We start from the raw sequence: 22228 nt of genomic DNA, 5'->3' as shown, positions 1-22228 counted from the left end.
AGCTCTGTACGCTGCATGACTGAATCCTGCCTCTCAGATTCTCAAATCCTGGCCCTGTGTTTAATAAGTGGTATGGAAAATGGACGGTTGGATGGGCAGCATGTTGTGTTTGCAAATGAGTTTCTGTATACATTTTACTTTGCATTGTCAGTCATAAATTTAATTAATCTGACTAGTAAAGCTGATATGTGTGGTGCCTAAGATTTGCCTTCATGTAGAGTATGCCCATCGTACCCTGTGCTTACAAATATACCATGTCTCGTATCTAATTTAACCAGGCATCACTTCTAAATTCAGTTAAATAAACTCATTATTCAAAAGTATCAAGGTTTCGTTTTTTGTTGCAGACTTCTAGGATGTATGTGTAAGAATAAAGAATGAGAAAGGGATGTAAGCGACGCTGCTTGAATAACAAATCAACTCACAAGTCAATCTAAATTTCATAACTGAGCATTCAATCAAACTGAAACAATTCTTTTAAATTCTTTCATGTGGTTATACCAAAGCAGTCAAGCTCCATATTTAATTTTTTTTTTTTTTCCAGACTGATATTCCATCATCTTATTAAAAAAATACATAGATCTTGCATTAACTTTGAAATGCCATTCCATCCAGAAGCAGCTGTCAGATGTGGGGGGAAAAAAAAGTCTGGCATTTCTCAGCTGCCTTGGAAAACCTGCAATTTCCTTTTGTCTGGACGGACAGTTCTGGTTGAGGTACCGTGTCAGGAGAGTGGCGATATCGAGCGTTATACAAGCGCTCATCAGGGGCTCTCAGATGTCTGGTGAAAAGGTACTGGGGTACATTTCATCTCTCTTCCTTTATTATTACCATCCAATTTTTACACATGCTGTAGTAGTGTATACAGTATGTGTGCTTTAATGTATAGTGTTAGGGGATTTATGCTGTATATGTTCGTGTAGGCATCGAATGCTTAGTGAGAAATAAAAATCAGTTGAAATTTTGAATCAATTCTAGTCAAACTTTCTGCACTAGATGTAGGCATATTAGAGCAAGAAAGAGTCCAGTAGTGAATCTTAGCTTTATTATAGCTGGAAGCTGTGCATAAAAATTGAACAACCTGAAAATTTAAACTGATCTTTGTTAGTTCATGGCTTTGGACAGATTCATCGGTACTGATCACGTCCATTGAAATGCAGGCATTTTTCTGATTCTAAACAACCTCTGGTTCTTTCCTTACGTCACTTTAGAATTGCAGGCGGCACAAAAAAAATATATTAACCTCCCCCTCGCTCCTAACTTGCTCAAGATTTCGATGAGGGTGAGCACAAACATCAGCCTAGGCATTCAATACCACACAAATGAATATGGCTGCCTTCCTGAGATCAAATTTTCATCTTTTTCCTCCATCTCCACCTCCTGCATTAATATTATTCCGTACGGCTCCGCCTCCTTAAGTGCTCGTGGTGTTGTGGGAGGTGAGTAGACATCCACAATCGCCTTGCGCTAACATTTTGGAACGCCCACTTTTTACAAGCCAATCAAAGCACAGTGGATAAAACCGAGGTCTTACACACCCCAATATGCTGTGTTACTCAAACATACAGTGTGTCACGTTGAGAAAAGAAAAAATCTGTTTCCCCTTAAGACAAATACAGGCATTTCTTCATATTGTATGGTTTGCTAAATTGTACATTTGTACCCTTTCTTATTTATGTATTCATTTATTTACTTACAAATGAAGAGAGAGAAAACCTCCCATCTCTTCTGACAGCATACTTTCCTGATGTTCCTGTGAGAGTATAAGCTTCTCGCTAAAATTGCTCCGACTATGATCAGAGACATACTATGTATTTATCTCTCTTCTTATGACATGTAATCACCTTAGAGAGCCAAAGAGGAACAAGTAATAGAGAGAGAGAGAGAGAGAGAGAGAGAGAGAGAGCAAAGGAAAAGGTGTTCATACATTATTTCATCCATCCCACACATGTACTTCGTGCTTGCCTTGTGTCTGGCACTCACTTTCTCACACACACCTGCTGTTCCAATCTATCCAATCCACTATATCACACTGAAACACTGATGTCTCTCTTTCCAGCACTGTCACAGCTCTGGATATGCCCTCACCTAGTCTCTGTAGTTTGAAGCCTGGTCCACACACACACTCACTTTATGCATTTCTACAACCCGAACACTTCTACACACTTTACACACACTGCATGCCTTTTATAACAACACATGCAGTTCAATTAGATTATTCCTTATGACTGCTTAATGAAAATGAGCACAAATTATATTATATTATATTATAAGAGCTTTGTTAAAGCATACTATGGGGTGTAACAATATGCATTACTATGCACATGTTTTCATGCTATAATGAAAAACATGAATACATGAATGAATCAATCAACCAATGTTAGGTTGTTCGGGAGCACTCTAGTTTACCATCTACTACAATTATAAACTAACCTAACAGTCACGTCCGAGTCCACCGCCAATCCGGAAGCCACCATGAATCCACGATACAATCCAGCCATAAACGTGTTTTCACTCACTTGCCTACTGAACTTGGCCATTTTAATGCATTCATTCTAAGCGCTGATTTCTCTGTTCATTACTCCTGTTTATTTGGGTTTGGTTTTTTTTTATTTTTTTACAATTTGTTTCTTCTCTTCATTTAGATTTTTCGACTGCCGTGCATTTCTCGGTTTGCCTGACATTTAACCCCTGCCTGTTATTGGCTTGCACTTTCATCCACCTGCCTCTGCCTTGTGAAGTAAGCAAAATGTGTCAGGTGTCGGAGCGAAAAGAAAACACAGACTGCTATAACTGCATCTCCCTGGAGACTTTTGGCCTCAGCTCAGTGCCGATTCTAAACACACAGACCAAATAACTCGCCTCATACCAATGTTTATAGCTTCTGATTTGCTTCCATACTTGGTGGGAGAGATCCCTGGATTCCAAAGTTTATTAAAAGTGCCTGATCCACATTATAAAATCCCCTTTGGTCCCCATTTTTATCCAGAAGTTAATACACTTCATAATGAAGCACAAAATCAGACTGTGAACAAATTGCCCAAAGCAAGTTGTTTCCTTAATACTTTTTGTCGGTCTTATAAGAATTTTATTTTATTTTTTTTAAATGGAGTTACTATTACCAGCTCAAAGTTGATTTGTTCCCTAAAACAGCACATCTCTATGTGTTTTATTCCTCTTATACCAAAGTGATTTATCAACAAATACAATTTTTCATTTATTAAAGATCGACATGTTATTCTGTCTTACCGATTTTCTTTCAGACAAAAAGACAAGCTTGTCATGTTACTGAGAAACACAAAAGCACAACGTCGTCTGTCCTGAAGACCTTCACATGACTTCACATCACTGTACTGATTGTTACAAAGCACTGTCACTGGAGACTCCTTCCAGAAATTCTAAATAAATGCCTCCTTACAGAAATTTCACCATAAACAAGTATACATTTTTCTTCATTATATAAAAGCATGCTTTTTTTTTATCAGTTTTTTATTTATTTTATTTTAGTACTTTAGAAATGATAACGTATTAGAACAAGTGCATTACTAAACAGGATTTAAACCTGTTGCCTGAATGACAGCCATCACTACTGTCAATTAATCAACACCTCCTGACCAATCAGATTTGAGAATTCAATAAAACTGTGGTATAAATGTAAAAAAAAAAAAAAAAAAAAGGCATTTCTGTTTCACTCCTGTATAAAAAAAATGTACTGTATTGTGGTGGTGAAACTACAATAGGTAAACACGTGTCACATTGTGAAATTGGCGAATCGTTACCCCCTTACAATCCTGGAATCTCCAAAGTAAATAACACTGAGGCGAAAAACAATAATAGTCTCCTGTCTTCATAATAAAGAGCAGTACCGAGCCTGGCTTACTAACTGACTCTGTATGTATGTGTCATAGCGGAGAGCTACAAGCATGAAATTGCTTTCTCACAGCCACAGCTCAGATAGGCTGTGCTTGCTGTGTCTGGAGTCGTGTCATTTTTCATGGTTCAGACGAAGTGTGTCAGAGCCGAACTGGTGTTGTTGGCTGTAGCGTGACCCGAAGATGAAAGTGGGCCTCGCTCTCCTTCTCTGCATATGACGATTTATAATTCAGCAAGACTGACACAAACAAATCCACAGATGTACTGCAGTTATTATTGCAACTGCGAAGGTGGTCTCCAGCTACTATCACTCAATAATCAGATTCAGTCATAACACTAATCCCCACAACATCCATTAGAGCCCACTCAGTCATGAACTAAAGGTCTGACTCATTTGTTCTAGTAATCAGGATTAAACTGTATTCAAATGGACTGACCGGTTCAGTTGTGAAATATGACACAAATCACTTTAGAGACTTTCCGGAAGTTTCAATTTACAGATGTGAAGAATTTCAGTACGCAGTCTCCAGAGCAAGCACTGTGAAATTCCCATGGGAGTAAAGCACACAGGGTTGAAGGACATGGAAAAAGATAGAGCAAAGGGGAGAGGCATTTGCAAACAGCATTTGTGGAAGGTCTTTCCGCAATCCATAGCTCAGCTTCAATTTCAACCCAAGAGCTGCAAAATGATCATTTCACAGCTGGAGAGAAATAGCTGTAGTAGGTCATATTGATGAACCTAGAGCCACCACTTTCTGAAATTAAACCACAGGAAGCTTCTTTAATGCACTTATACTGTACAGTACAGTGAGGGAAAAAAGTATTTGATCCCCTGCTGATTTTGTACGTTTGCCCACTGACAAAGAAATGATCAGTCTATAATTTTAATGGTAGATTTATTTGAACAGTGAGAGACAGAATAACAACAAGAAAATCCAGAAAAACGCATGTCAAAAATGTTATAAATTGATTTGCAAATCAATGTTGCACTCAATCTGTAAAAGTGCATTTAAAAAGTGTTCATTTTTTTAAATAAATAAAAATAGTTTTTTTTTTAAATATAAAAAATACAAACGCATATGTTTTTGTAGACATTAAATAAATCAAACAGTATTTTTTTATTTTATTTTATGGAACACTTCTGTAAACCTACTGTATCTATCGCACTGCACATCATGTTTCATAAAGATGACATCAAGAATTAGGATGTGATATTTTTGTCACATCACCCACCCCTACCTGAAAGGGCTAAACAAGTGGGCAAACATCTGGTTCTTCCAGGCCTGTGTGTTATGAGATCATGTTTATGGGAGAGATGATTGCAGTAAGACAGATGTTGCGTAAGTGTTTGGAAATGCCCATGATTACAATCTAAAGCGCCAAATGCAATTATTCTGCTAATCAAGAAGCCAAATAGCCGAGGAAGTCATCTAGTGCAATGCACTGTGTCCAATTATTTACCTATCCCACATCAACACTGACAGATAGCAGTAACAAACCAAACTGAAATAAAGGCTGTGTGTGTGTGTGTGTGTGTCTGAGTATGTTTTGTTTTTTGGGGGGTTTTTAAACACAACTGCAATCTCAACTCTCATATATTCATAAACATGCTGCATCAGGCTCATTGAGATTCAGACTGCATTACTTACACAATGAGAGACGTCTTGTGTTGTGAAAATGACCTGCAAATGCAAACAGTAAAGCAACAGCCGCACTGCAAATCACACGAAGCAAACTGTGGGTTCTGGAGAAAATGTTGAGAGGAACCAGATGTTGAAGATATGCTCATTCATATGAATATGCAAGTATCTGTCAATTTAAAGACAAAGAACAAGAATCTTTTTTTTACATGTTTAAGATAGCTTACCAATCTAATAGTGGGTAACTACATTGATACTAATTCGTCCTAAATAATCCCAGAAGAAGAAAACACATTTGACCTAATAGTGGTCAAAGTCAGCCAATGATAAAACATGTTTTGTCTGACTCATTGCATCCTGTTTGGATTATATAGACAGCTCAAGACAAAGCTGCGGTGTTTTACTACAGTTTTCAGCAATATTGCATCATTGTCCACTGTTTAGAACACAAACACCTTGTTGTCCAAACTCTCTGATAGTGACTGACATCAGACGATTAGAAAGAGAGACTATATTGTAAGTCTGTTATCTGCCTTCAGCTGCTTTGAAACTGATACAGTACAAAAGAGTTTGATTTAAAGGTGGTACAATAGTTCATATTTTTATTTGTTATATTTTTTACTAAGGGTGGTTTAGTGGTTAGCACGTTTGCCTCACACCTCCAGGGTCGGGGGTTTGATTCCCACCGTGGCCCTGTGTGTGCGGAGTTTGCATGTTCTCCCCGTGCTGCGGGGGTTTCCTCCGGGTACTCCGGTTTCCTCCCCCAGTCCAAAGACATGCATGGTAGGCTGATTGGCGTGTCTAAAGTGTCCGTAGTGTATGAATGGGTGTGTGAATGTGTATGTGATTGTGCCCTGCGATGGATTGGCACTTCGTCCAGGGTGTACCCCACCTTGTGCCCCATGCTCCACGGGATAGGCTCCAGGTTCCCCGCAACAATGTAGGATAAGTGGTATGGAAAATGGAATGGTGGATGGATAGATATTTCATACTAGTACAAATAATGTGGAAAATTTTGTGATTAAACAGACTGTTTAAGCCACTGTCTCAGGACAAGTGTATTACCTAGCTGGGGAAAAAAAACAGTCTGGAAACCTGCATTCTGGTCCAGAATGTTTGCTTGTACTTGCATTGGCCTCTTGTCAGTTATTTTATAACTGATGCCCCCGACGCCCCTTCACATGCTCATAAATCATTATGAGGAGAATCTGCATGTTTATAGAGTTGTAACTTCGCTTTCAAGCAATTGATTGTCCTAGTGCAAATGAAAGTGATGTCATGACAGTCCTTGCTAATGGTAACTCTGGTTGAACCACCACACATTTTTGGGGTGAAGCATTGTGGAAATGGGGGCGGGCTCAATGAGTTTAAAAAATCATTCAAATATTATTTTACTCCACCCATTTAAGCATTTTTTCACAAACCTTACATAAAGCATCCTTAAATCTGTCTTTAAAATTGTAACAAAGTCATACTGTCCAATGGTTCAGTTCTAAAATACAAGTGGAGTTCTGTGCAGCTCTTTCCTTTCACAGCATGCACTCGTATTGTACAAACACACACCTGGCCTCTTATGTGCAAACGATCTACACCATGGGAACATTTTATACTTTTGAGTCAATGGTCTTTCGGCAATACTAACACTTAACCAATCCATAGGCCTGCTCACAAAATCTTTCCATTTCATAATACACGAGAGATGAAAAAAATACTGTGTTGAAAACAATCTTGACAGGAAAAGAAAAAAAAAACAATTAGCCTAAACACGAATTTTGTGCCACGCGATCACATCCATGATGTGACTCTCCTACAGCAAACCATACTCCAAAACTACAGAGGGAAAACATGTCTTTACTTTAAATGTCTATCACCTCCACTTCACTTTTTAATCTTTCCTTTTTCTAATAAAAGAAAATTCCCTGTCTGCTATTAATCATATATGGGTAGGAAGAGTTTGGAACGATATATTATTCTTAAAATATGCTACCTATAGGCTGATCCATTCCAGTTTAAATTATTATATAGGTATATACAGTAGGAGACTGTGAGAGGTGTAATACACAGACATATAATCTTCTTTAAGCAAAGGCTTGAGTGAAATTACAGCAACCGTTTATTCAGAATATGCTGCCAAATAAACACTTTCCATTAGAACGGAAAGTTCTTTTGTGGTTGTACTGAAGAGGTGATGAAATCCTTTTTATTAGTTTAACTGTAGTAAAAAATTTGCGACGTCTTCACTTGATGAGAAACTACAACCAAATAAAAGTGTCCTTGTCGTATCATATGTTCTGTCAACAAGTTTATTTTAATTAGGGATACGTGTAACTACATGAGTCTTTATAGAAGTATGTACATTTTTTTAATCATTATGTGAACCACTTTCAAATGTAAGTGTTTTTTAAAGTGGCTGCAGGTGTCAGGCTGGTCACTGTTTGATAGCGTAACATGGTTAGTATGGGAAAATTCCATTATTTCTACTTACACTGTCACCTACATATTAACCGAGAAGCAAAAGCAAATATTTAACAGCTCCCAGGTTAACCCTATCAGAAAATGAGATTAGCATGGCATGAGAAAATGTGGGAAATGTTCTGCTTCCGAAGCCCAGAGCTAATTAATTCTAACAAGTAAATGGTCTGTTATCATAGAGATTTACCTGTTGGCATCAGCAGCAGTATCTGAGATTCAGTGTTCGTGTCTATGCGTTGCGCTGTGTAGTATAGTTGTGTTGTGATGTTTGTTACAGTCTTAAGGCCCTCATGGTGTGGCAGTGACATTTAAGCCAGGCAGTCAGTGCCATGCGTCCTGCACTCTCCTTAATTGAAACAGATGGAGAGTCTGGGGCATGGCCTCAGGGCCCAAATGCACACTCATCACACACGCACGCACACACACACGCACATGACGGCTGCTACTGCAATACCTCCAACTGCTAAAAAAAAACAGAGGATCAGAATTCTGCTAATAAGCAGGACCGTGTCCTCAATCAAGTGGGACTTCATTTTCAATGCGTTCAGATCCGAGCTGCATCAGAGCAAAGATTAAAGTCTGAGACCAAGATGAAGTGACAGTAAAGAAGTATGCATGTGAGTTTAAGTGGATGAGCAAACAAGTGAGAGAGAAAGTTTGAGACAGAGACAGATTAGCTAACAGAGAGAAGTGTTCATTTAATTTACTTCAATGAAAGTGAAGGGAGACCATTTTCAATGAATACAGGCAAATTCAAGAAAAATAAGCAACAGTGATATCGTAGTCATAACAAAGACTTCCAACTGTAACACTAACGTTAGCCTTTATAACTTCTCAGTCGTCACAGTCATTGCTATGAATTTGCAATTGTGAGGCCGTGTTAAAAAGAAACAGCTCCACGATCCATTAAAAAAAAAAAATTGCAAACATGACCACTTTCAGTATTTTCTAATAGAGTCACCACAGGACAGTGTATAATAAGAATTAAGTAGTAAGAAGTGGGATCAAATATGGGGTATTACCTTGACTATGTGCAGAAGACAGAAAAGTAATTCCAAAAATCTGAGCTTAAAAGAAATGAAATTCTAAAAGTGGGATCTAGAGGCCGATCCTGTCCCTGAACCCCGGGTTAAAAATTGACTTAGATACAAACAAGCTAGCTCCCATAGCGTGTCTGGAGCAGGCAGAGATGGAGGAGTGAATGAGAGAGAGAGAGAGACTGTGTGTGTGTGTGTATGAGAGAGAGAGAGAGAGAGAGAGAGAGAGAGAGAGAGAGAGAGAGAGAGAACAAGCCATTCACCTGTTGAGGTGCCAATCTGATAATGTAAAGACTGTCCTACCCTCTCCACTGATCTGGGAACAGATGTGTGTGGCTGAAGCATACAGCGAAATTTGTGTTTACTGCTGTTCCCAGATCAGGCCATCAGGGCATGCCAGGCTTCCACTGCCCTCTGTGTGTGACTCTGATAGGTGCCAGAGTAAGAGGATCAGCTTTCGGCTAGGTCAGAAAACAATACTTGCTCATTCAGAGCCTGAGCCTGAGTCTGTGTGTGTGTGTGTGTGTGTGTGTGTGTGTGGGAGGCCCTGCATTGAAGCGGGATTGTCGCCACTTGGCTCTTATCTCATGACAGCCTTCCTCTTTAACTTTTCATATATAGATGGACATTTGTGAAAACACACACAGCCTCCAGGCTGAATTGTTTTGCCTTGGCTGGAAAGCTAGCTGAAATAGGAAGCAGGGTTTTACTCACTCACACACCAGCACTTTGACAACAGTCAAACGGCCATTACAGTGCATCTATGATAAGCTGTGTTGGTAAAGAAAATTGCCGTAGACTGATTAATGAATCAAATTTACCATCATCTGAATACTTAGAAAGCCAAACTGTAACACCTGTATGTATAAGAGATATACCTGTTACACACCACTCTCGTTCTCTTCCACACGTTCATATATGGACAGTCTATCACACTAGCACGTGGAAGTGTGTTGAAGTTCTGAGAGTGCTGTGCATGTGTGAATATCAGGATGTGTGTATGTGTGAGACTGGCCATTGTACGGTGCGAAAAATAAGCAGCTGGTAGGACGCATGTCTAAGTCCATCTTTTTCAGTACAACCCCCATTCCAAAAAAGTTGTGACTCTGTGTAAAATGTAAATAAAAGCAGAATGCAATGATTTATTTATAAACACATTATGTTATTCACAGTGGAACATAGAAAATATAAATGTTTAAACTGAAAAAATAAGGGAAAAATAAGGTAATTTTGAATTTGATGGCAGCAACACGTCTCAAAAAAGTTGGGACGGGGCAACAAAAGGCTGGAAAAGTAAGTGTTACTAAAAAGAAACAGCTGGAGGAACATTTTGCAACTAATTTGGTTCATTCGCAACAGGTCAGTAAGATGATTGGGAATAAAAAGAGTATCATAGAGAGGCGGAGTCTCTCAGAAGTAAAGATGGGATGGAATCTGGATGGGAGCATGTGTTGCTCTAAAACCTGTATGTACCTTTAAGCATTTATGGTGCCTTTCCAGATGTGCAAACTGCCCATTCCATAGGCACTAATGCACTGAGTGCTGATAAAAAGCCGGATGGTCCCTCTCCTCTTTAGTCCTCTTTAGTTTAGAGGACGCGGCGTCCATGGTTTCCAAAAAGAATTTAAAATTTCGATTTGTCTGACTACAGAAGAGTTTTCCACTTTGCCTCAGTCCATTTTAAATGAGCTTTGGCCCAGAGAAGACGGAGGCATTTTTGGATCATGTTCACATGGCTTCTTCCTTGCATGATAGAGCTTTAACCAGCATTTGTGGATGGCACGCAGAACTGTGTTCACAGACAATGTGTTCTGGAGGTGTTTCTGAATGCATGCTTTGATCTCCATTACAGAATCATGAATGTTTTTAATGTGCTGGCCGAGGGCCCGAAGATCCCGAAGACACTGAGATTCCTCCAGATTCTCAGTCTTTTGATGATATTATGTACTGTAGATGATGAGATATTCATAGTCTTAGCAATTTTACATTGAGGAACATTATTCTGAAAGTGTTCCACAAATTGTAGACACAGTTTTTCACAGATAGGTGAACCTCTGCCCATCTTTACTTCTGAAAGACTCTGCCTCTCTAAGATGCTCTTTTTATTCCCAATCATGTTACTGAACTGTTTCCAATTAACCTCCAGCTGTTTCTTTTTAGTAACATTTACTTTTCCAGCCTTCTGTTGCCCTGTCTCAACTTTTTTTGAGACGTGTTGCGGCCATCAAATTCAAAATCACCTTATTTTTTCCTTAAAATGGTCCATTTACTCAGTTTAAACATTTGATATGTCTTCTATTGTTCATAACATACGGGTTTATGAGATTTGCAAATCGTTGCATTCTGTTTTTATTCACATTTTACACAGTGTCCGAACTTTTTTGGAATCGGGGTTGTAACATTTCACTGCAAGTGATGTAACATAAAAGGAATGAAATATGTATGATGGTAGTGAGAGAGAATGTGAGATAAGGATGGAGAGAAGCAGGCTGTGTCCTACCCAAATGTCATGGACACGGCACTGTCCTGTGAGATTTTAGACTCTCCACGGGCTGATCGCAGAGCCGAGCTCGTCTCCCTTCACACACTGACAGGCCTGAGGATACGAGGACAGCCATCTGCTGCACGACCTCAGCTGTAAGCACAAGCACGTCCCCAAACCAAAAAGCAAAGCGTCACCAAAGACAGCACACAAACAAAGTTTCTATCTGTAAACATACTCGTATCCAGCAGAGTACAGACGTCTACGGCTATAAAAAGCGCAATAATAAAAGTTCAGACTTCCTGCAAAGACGATGTAACTTCACTACTGTAAGCAGACTTTCAGAACTACTTGATTAAGGGGACTGAATTTTAACCTGCTCCAGGAAAATTCCTTTTATGTTACGTTTTATGCTTAGACTCGATACACAAAGTAAGGTGAAGTGATATGAAATGCCCTGTAATTCATGCACTATAAACTAATGAGGCTGAGTAAAATCACAGACTAAGGACGGCTTGTAACGTAAAAGTCAGCGTCAGATCTAGTCCCCACCACAATGAAGCAGGGTTACTGTTACCACCCCAAAGGCGATTATTTTCCTATAACAACTCATCCTGAAGTGTTTTATTCCTCTTAAATCACAGCAATTTGCCAGTGATGACATTTTTTAATTAAAAAAAATGTCATGCTGTACTTTTCATGTGTTTACATATATTGTTCAGTTTAATCCTGTGAAACAAGTTAGTTCCTGTTATCACTTACATTACAACAACTATAAACAGTCCCTCACGTTCTCTTGTAATTAATAGGACAAAAGAAATGCAGCTTGTTATTGACAATCCAGAAAGAACTAAGTACTCCGTCCTAAAGGCTTTCCTGTGGTGGAAAACATGCTGCGTTTCACCACATCGTAAGTGTTAATTCACGGGTTACAACAACGTCGATTTCGACTTCGGCCAATTCAACATACGCAGCAGGAAAAAAAACAAACACGGAAGCCTCCATGTTCGATTTGACGTCACTCTGTGAACTTGAAAGGAACTCATAGTTGAGAAGACTACCCCAAGTTGTCAAGTAGGAATTTCAAGTTGAAAGGGTGGTGGGTTGTTTGTTTGTTTTTTCTGGGTGGAGGTTGGGAATTACAAGTTCAAGTCGAAAGCAGCGTTACACTGTTACACCGCGCTGACACCAGAGACGCCTTACATAAATGTTAAATACGCATCTTACAGAAAACATCACCATATCAACAGTTACACACTTTCTTTGTTAAATAACATGCTTTTTAATCTGTTTGTTATTAGGCTTTATATTTACAGGTGCATCTCAAAAAATGTTAATATCGTGCAAAAGTTCGTTTTTTTCTGTAATTGAATTTAAAAAGTGGAACTTTCATATATTCTAGACTCTTTACGCTTAAAGTGAAATATTTCAAGCTTTTGACAATTAATAAATTCTTTATTCTAATATTTTGAGATACTGGATTTTGATTTCCATGAGCTGTAAGTCGTAATCATTTCAAAGCCTTGAAATATTTCACTTTATGTGTAATGAATCGAGAATATATGAAAGTTCCATCCATCCATCCATCTTCTATACCGCTTATCCTTTTCAGGGTCACGGGGAACCTGGAGCCTATCCCACGGAGCATCGGGCCCAAGGCGGGGTACACCCTGGACTGGGTGCCAATCCATCACAGGGCACAATCACATACACATTCACACACCCATTCATACACAACGGACACTTTAGCCACACCAATCAGCCTACCATGCATGTCTTTGGACTGGGGGAGGAAACCGGAGTACCCGGAGGAAACCCTCACAGCACGGGGAGAACATGCGAACTCCGCACACACAGGGCCACGGTAGGAATCGAACTCCCCACCCTGGAGGTGTGAGGCAAACATGCTAACCACTAAGCCACCGTGTGCCCCTATATGAAAGTTCCATTTTTTAAATTAAAATGATGGGAAAAAATTAGCTTAACTTGTTACCACAGAAGAAACAGCGTATTCAAACGAGTGCATTAATATAGATCTATCTATCTAATATAGATGGAAATGAATCAGCACCTTCAGACGAATGAGAACTGGTTGGTAAAACCATATTTCATTTACTACAGAAACAACGGTTCCTTGAGGGTTCTTTTGGATGATTATTTTTAGCTTTTTAAAAAGATTTTACTAGGAAGCTAAACTGTCTGAGGATTCTACATATAGCCTTTAAGGAATACAAACTTACATGGCCTCTTTTTTTTACGTAATAGAGTAAGTTAAGGTAAGTCATAGAGTACTTGGTGGCTTTTAACTAGTCAATTATTTAAGAGTATTTAAATAATGATTTGATATGGTTTGATATCTGAAAGGGTTTGTTTTTTTTTTTTCCATTTCATTTCATTGATCTCACTCCCCCATTCACACCCATGTTCACAAAGCACCGCCCCCACAATCTTAGTTAGCTCATAGAGTGTCTATAAAATGGCTGACATTAGGTGCATCCAAACACAAATAAGCATTCCAGACCAGGACAGGGGTTTTCCACCGACTTAATAAACTGTTGCTAATCCATTGTTTTGTTTTAAATCATGTTCTACATATCTTCCAGGTTATTTGTATAAGTAAGGAAGTAAAAAAAAAATCGACTACCATCTAAGAACACAAAGAACAGACTTGCGTTCTCGTGAAGACCAGTCTTGCCAGGTTACCTTGAAAGAACGAACACGGAAGAACAGGAGGACATCTTTGCGAGAACTGAGATTTGCTGTGAGCTTCCTGTTGCGCAATCTCTTCAGTGCTCCCTAAGTAATATGTTTCAGCTGGTTAATAGATGTACTGTTAACTGGCTGATTAACCAAAAGTTAATGAGGCATGTTTTAATATAATAAGCTCACTGTTTGCAACTGTGACCTCACGTTAAGTAAAAACTAAGTTAACGAGTTTACTGTTACCTCAAGATGGAAGCTAGCATAGTTTAATTAAAATACTTCTGATGGATAAATAAGACTTTTCAACAACCTCATATATCTCAATCTAAATCATATATCAAAATCGTTCTTTTTAGTTGCATATACGGCTGCAGCTAACGATTATTTTCATAATTGATTAGTTGGTCGATTATATTTCCCCGATTCATGGGGGGGGATTTTAAGTGCCATTTTTCCCCCCATTTATTTCAAATAAAATCCACAAACTGAGTGTTACAAATATAAACTTCAGACTAAAACTTTAGACAATTGTTTGTACAGTTGTATAAGACCCTGATACACACACACACCAGAATATATATTATTCATTTAGGACTGTAGTTTAATTCTGTGCTTTTTATGCCTCCATAAAAAATAATGCATAAATACTTATATATAATATACACTAATACATAAGTTTATATTATATAATAGTATTTATGCATTACTTTTTATAAAAGGTAATGCTGACATAAACAGTAAACTGAAGAAAGTTATTGTCGGTGACTCTGGGTATTAGGCTAGTGGGGTCACATTACGTGCGTATGACATCATGCGCCGTCAACTAGGAAGCGGCTTATACTTCCGGTTAGTAAAAAACGCTCGTGTTCCTTTTGAGATAATACTACAGTTTCTAAACTTCACAAACTAGACGTTAGAGTGCGTAACTTGGGACACAATTTTAGTATTTACTCTCCGAAGCGTTTTTTCGGAACAGAAGTAACGTAGTGAGTAAACGTGTCCCATGCCGCGCAGACCGACTAATCGGTAATGAGATTCGTTGACAAGGATTTTCATAATCGATTATTATCGATTAGTTGTTGCAGCTCTAGTTGCATATTTACATTTATTTAGATTACTTTCGTCAAAAAGATGTTAAAACTATAGGTACTAGAGCTTTTGCCGCAATGACTTCTGGGACTTCAAGTGGGTTCAGTGCGCTCAGGTCTGCGTCCGATGCATCCTCGAGATCAAGAACACATGCGTGTAATTTCATGCGCCCCGATTCTTGAGTATTGGAAATGAACTTCAGCAGTGGACGATGACGTGGAACGAGTTCACAAGGACACAAGATCGCATATGAAAGCATATTGAGAAACGGCCAAAATTCTTGGTCCTGAGGAGACTTTCTAACAGTTAATATATTATAGCAGAAAAAGGTGGAGAAAAAAATATACCAACTTCTCCCCCAACAGCCTAATTAGCTTCAACACTTTCTGTCTAAAAGTCAATATTATCTTTTATTTAGCTAATGTTAGTTTCTTTCAGTACAATAGCATTATTAGTTCAGTAGTTTTAACTGCCTTAAAGGTATCATAACATTCTCAGGTAAATTCTGGAACATTCCTAATGCTAACTAGCAGTGTTACAGTTAATTTGTAACTGTATTATTGCATTGTATTATTATATTGTATTACTATATTAGATTGTAACATGCATTACTGATGATGGAGACTAAATATTCTTTGGGTTTTTTTGGTTTTTTTTTAAGTCTAATAGAAAACAACGAGCTGTTTCAGGGCTCTCTGTCCATCTCTGTCCGTCTTGTCTACAGTTTGTTGGGCCTCAATTTTCCAGCTAAGCTAAAATAAATGGCACAACATGACTAAATAAAAAGAAAATAAAAACACAACCTTACTTTCAGCTTTTTCTCCTTGGGTTTTCCTTTTCCAATCCAGACTCCTTTGTTGTTTTTGAGAATGAATTAAACATACAGTACATAACTGTTCTGACTTTTTCCCCGTTCTCAAACAGACTTTATTGCCAATTTAACTGTGATAATGAAACGCCTGTTAGCGCGCCCCCTGCTGGCCGCGTGGCGTTACACAGCTAATACATCACTCATTAAGGTACAGCTGAAAGCTACAGGACTGACTGTATGTGCTTTAGGTAGCCACATTCAGTGTCTGGAGTGCCATTTCTGTCTAATTATATTTATAAATATGTATGTAAAGTAATTATAAAAGATGTTATACACAATGAAAGTCCTTCAAAACTACTTATATGCATGTTTCAGATAAATAACTTTAATAAGAAACCTCTACAGCACTTTGAATATATTTTGGCCTGCCTTATCACACTATAACAGAAGTTTACCTTAAATACAGTACCGTGCAATTGACATGGTGTAAAGCAAAGAAGACCCCTTCAGAAGTGAACGTTTCTCTCTTAAACATTTAAGCTAATATAAAGATCAGTAATCTAAACTTTTAGTTTGTGTATAAAGTCAATATCACGCATGATGACACTTGTTTTGCTTTTTAAAAATGCATCAGTAATCTCAGGTGCACTTCATACAGTTTTATAAGAAAATGGGCTGGTGAGCTTTACTAAGCATCTTGCAGAATGCATAGAAAATCCCAGAGACTTTGACTGTCACACTTGTTCTGTTTTTGCAGATTAATCCCTGACAGCCTGCAATATGTTCCCCCCAAGGAAAAGTGGGCTATTATGTAATAAGTTACTTTGTTTTCTGACATACAGAACAAATCTTTTTACTTAAAAAAAAAAATTCAATTCTGAAAAAAAAACTGTGGAAGTTAAAAGAAGACATTAAATAAACATCTAAGCCAACATTTGTATTTTTAAAAAATAGGGTGCCTAAGACTTTTGCACAGTATTGTATAATGATTTAAATATATTGATTTAACTGATTAATTTATTTATTTATTTATTTATTTTTTGCAGTAATATGTGAATCCATTTAGCATCTCATTCCTGAATAAGTCATCCATTAGCGGTGAAGAAAAATGTCAATTTTAGTTGTATACATTAGAAAAGTCCTTAACGTCCTCCTGCCATTAGCATGGACGCTATAGTTAACTACATTGTGTGTATTTGCTATTTCTATGCTAAAAATTCAACCCTGTTACTTTCAACCCTGTCAATCATTTAACTCTTTGCAGCCCTCGGGTCAAAATGACCTGTTCATCATTTTTAATAAACGAAAAAAAAATATATGGGAAAAAAAGTGGTCTTGGTTTATATTCTGTGAGGAACATGAACAAGAAGAAAAATGTTTTGTGTACTCGAAAACAGATATGTTTAGGTAAATATGAAATTTAATTATGTCCAAGACACAGAGTAAGGCACTTTTGATGCCCAGAGAAGAGAACAAGTCCCAAGGTGTATGTGCAGTCATGCTGAGAAGGATTCAGGACGAGGCAACCCCAATCTGCACGTCCCAGACAGCCACCACTTCCAGCTCCTAAAGTAAGTATGAGTTACGTTTTTGTGTTATTGGTGTGTGTGTGTGAGTGTGTGTGTGTGTGTGTGTGTGTGTGTGTGTGTGCACCTGTGAACATTTTGGGAGTATTAGGTATCTAACAAAGACTTTCACCATTCCAGTTTGCAGCTGGTGGCAAAAACAGACACTAAAACACCTTCTACATGTACCAAGTGCAGCAAGTACATTTGTAACACACACACTGTAAGATTTTCTTCATCATGTGCTGTGGGCACAGACACGCACATTCGAATGGTGTTTGTTTTTCCACCACTCAAGACATGCACATATACACACTGTTCTGTTTTATTCAGTGTTCTTTCAGAAGGAAGAATTCATTGCTCATAGTACACAAAAGCGGATGGCACTTTCATGGTTAAAAGTGATCTCGCAGAGGTACATTTCAAATATTAAACAGATTTCTCATCATTATTGTTTGTAAGGGAGTTAGAGACCATATATCCACTGGAATTACGTAATGCTTTCACTTCTGTGGTGTTTTAAAGCCAATTTAATTTGAGGCAAAGACCCCTAATGGGAGTAGAAAGTGAGGGCAGCACAAGCATTTGTTAAGAGCAAAATGCAACCCCTTAGCAAAGAAACCTTGTAAAAATGAGACTGCATGATTTTAAAAAAAATAATAATGAAGCGTTTTAAGAGTTCTAAGAGCTAAATGGGACCCCAATCATGAAAGCACTTTCCTAAGGTTGTTTCAGTATTTTTCAAATTAATTGCTGACAAAATACTGTATATTCAATCTTTTTTTAAAAAAAGGAACGTTTATGACTCCTCAGCATATTATGATTTAAACTAGAATGGTGGCGACATTACATCCATCCATCCATTTATCCATTCATTTTCTGTACCACTTATCCTACGCGGGGTTGTGGAGGAGCCTGGAGTCTATCCCAGAAGGTGGGAGACACCCTGGACAGAGTGCCAACACATCACAGGGCACAATCGTACACACATTCACACTATAATGCATGTCTTTGTCTTTGAATGGGGGAGGAAGAGGAAGAATACAGGGCAGGATTCAAACCCCCATGCTGGAGGTGTGAGGCAAATGTTCGAACCACTAAGCCACCATTCCCCCACCTATTACATGTTAAATATTAAGAATAATATAACTTTACAAACTCTTCTTCCAACATGTTTTAACAGTAAGAGGACAGGAAATCTGGTCTGAAATCTTGCCTTGCGTTATTTAGAAACCAGTCATCGTATGAATCAAATCCCTTCTGTTTGATCCACAAGGGGGCACACCATGTAACCTAAAATGATGGAATTTGGGTTTGGTCCTAATGCTTTGTTTAAAAGAAGAAGAAAAAAAGTGGATGAACAAAAATTTGGGAGATGAAAATAAGCAAGTCTCAGAGAATCTAAGTGAAAGCATATAACAAACAAGGTTAAAAAGATTTTAAAATAAAAAATAGAAACAGCCCTTGAATTGTGCTAGAATTTAAAAACAAAAAGCAATCTTTTAACCTAAACCTGCATGTGTGTTTGCAGTGTTTTATTTGAAATACCTTCAAACAGAAACAGGAGTTTTCACTGAAGACAGTATAAAAATTTCAGCACAGCTTGTTCCAGGAAAAGCCAGGAAACTAAAGTACATCTCGCCTGTTCCTGTTGTGTATCGATGATTAACCACTCTCACTCTGGCACTTTTGAGATGAACAACTTAAAGGTGTGAATCACAAATCGAGTGGAACTGTGGGTGTTTGCCGATAGTGGAGGGAAAACCTCAATCCCTCTTCCCAGGTTCCAGTGTGTGTGTGTGTGTGTGTGTGTGTGTTCCTGTCTCCTGCCTAGCAGTGTGAATAAAACACCATACCGAGGCAGATCAAACTGCAATCAAGAGTGTTTTACAGTAGAATTACATCCACTGCTGTGGATTCCCTTATCATCAGAGTTACACACACACACACACACACACACACACACACACACACACACACTGTGATATTCTCAAGGGCATGCAATCTCTTACCAGTAAACGCCCTAATCCTCAAGAGTATCACAACATGCAGGCAAACAGAAACACCCAAGTCTATGCTCTCTCCCTTATAATTAAGGTTTTATGACAGAGAAGGTAAACACAGTTCCACAATGCATCTGGGATTAAGTGACAATATCGTGTCTGGGCAGCAGGGAAGTATTAGTACACACACAAGCAACAGCAAGCTCAGATCCATTCCTCTCTTGTCAGTGGGTATCTTTCACTTGTATTCTCGGGAGAAACACACACATGGTAGTGTTCTGCTGTAAGGAAAAGTCAGGATGTTTCTGTGTGTGTGTGCGCGTGCATGCGTTTACATCCAACAGCACAGTGACCTGCGGAAGTGAGAAACGAGCTCCCGTGCCCCCGTGATGCCAGGCCTGTCACTATGCTAATGTTTACAGAAGTGCTCTCATTTCCTTAAAGTGCTAAGGGCATTCAGCCTTTCAGAATGGAGAGAGAGACAGGAGGGGATAAGAGAGAGGGAAGACGAACATGAGAGGAATGAGAGAGGTGGACTAAATGAGGAATGGCAAGGTGAGGGGTGTGAGATGAAAGAGAGGGTGATTGCCTTTATTGAGCGAGACGGGGAGAAATGGAAACAGCCTTTCTGCTGGTCCAGGGGTAAATGATTCCTACAACCTTACAGCTTAGAGATAGATAGATAGATAGATAGATAGATAGATAGATAGATAGATAGATAGATAGACAGACAGACACATGGATAGATAGATAGATAGATAGATAGATAGACAGACAGACAGACAGATACATGGATAGATAGATAGATAGATAGATAGATAGATAGATAGACAGACAGACAGACAGATACATGGATAGATAGATAGATAGATAGATAGATAGATAGATGGATAGACAGACAGATAGATGAATCATGCATTATAGACATTCACAATTTCATATAGGCAAAATTCTTTAATCTGATTGGTCAGAAGGTTAATTAATTGATGAATTGTTAATTGATGAATTTTCTATAACAGTAGTGCCAGCTGCAAGGCAAATCACAGGTTTTAATAAAGCTCTTGTATTATATATTTTAAAATCATTGATATGGTGAAGGAGATGTTTCATTAAAGTTTTTGGAAGGAGTCTCCGCTGTAAAGCTGTTCAATTAGGTTTTCTGCCATAGAAGTCTTTATGATGGACAACCTAGATTTTTATGCTTTTTTCTGTTTGGGGGTTTTTTGGCAGAGGCTGGTGAGGAAACCACTGTTTAGAGCTGTTACAGCTGTAAATGATAACAGGAACTCACTCATTTCTTTATGCTCATTCTGCACCATCAAATGTAACTATAAACATATTTATTTATTTTTTTTAAAGTACAATGTCATTCTTTAAGCAAAAAAATGGAATTGCTGACAAATCGCTTTGGTACAGTATGTGAGGAATAAAACACTTTGAACATGCTTCAGGGTGGTAACCCACCATCACATCGTCCTGCTCTTGATTATTTTTCTTTAACAGCAAGCCATATTGTTTTCTTTCTTTACTTTAAAAACTGCCCTTAGATTTCCATTATAAGTGAGTTCTCTGATCGAGGAGTTCTTTTCATTTCTCAGGGAAATATCACACACACACACACACACACACACACACACACAGCCAAGCTGCTGGATATCCAGTAGAATATTTAGAAAAAAAAAGCTGGAGTATTCACTTAATTAGCCTAACAATACAGCTTTAGCTGTCTTTCTCTGTCACAGTCTCTCTCATTATTATACAGTCGCACACACATGTTAGAGGACAAGAAACAGACTCAAAAATTAGGCAAGTTTAACTCATTTGAAAGATTATGTGAAAAGGCACATCTTCCTTTCTGAAGGTTGTCTCCGCTCTGTGTTGTTCATTCACAGTAAGTGTATTGAATCATGTGCACGCTTCACACCTGTTAGGTGAAACCCTGCTGAAAATGGCAGTAGCCTGGGGGGAATATTCATTGCCCATTGTATGTAATGTAGTCTTTACCTGGACTGTATTCGTATTTTAATGCATAATGCTTAAGACTTCATACAAAGCTTAATCTAGAGTAAAACATACAACATGGTTTTACATGAATATAACAAGCTTTATTTAGACACTGAGGTTTTATTTCATTCAAATATAAATAGAAATGTAGTTACATATGCATATAGTGGGCTCTTGTGTAAAAGTAGTCACCCTGTCATTGGGAGATGACGAGTTGGAACCCCAAATGCAGTGCATTTGTGGCAGCATTGTTTACACTGGGTGGTACAGTGAAACAGCAACTTGTCCTTAAGGTTTGTGTAATTATTACTCCTATACTTATAGTGTGTTATTTATACACTATGTGAGTTATGTATATAAAATAGCTATTTTCTTACCTTCATAGTCATGTGTGCATGACGAATCATACCATTTTCATCCTTTCTACAGATTGTAAGAGAGGTATTCTTACATCATACATTTACATCACAGATGGTCAAATAGCGCCAATGTGCGTGTAGAGAAAGAACCAGAAATGGACCAGCACAAAGAAGAACGAGGAAGAGTTTG

This window comes from Ictalurus furcatus, chromosome 4 (assembly GCF_023375685.1).
Source record: "Ictalurus furcatus strain D&B chromosome 4, Billie_1.0, whole genome shotgun sequence".
Classification (NCBI taxonomy): Eukaryota; Metazoa; Chordata; class Actinopteri; order Siluriformes; family Ictaluridae; genus Ictalurus; species Ictalurus furcatus.
The sequence above is the reverse complement of the archived record's forward strand: the minus strand, read 5'-3'. Positions refer to the sequence as shown.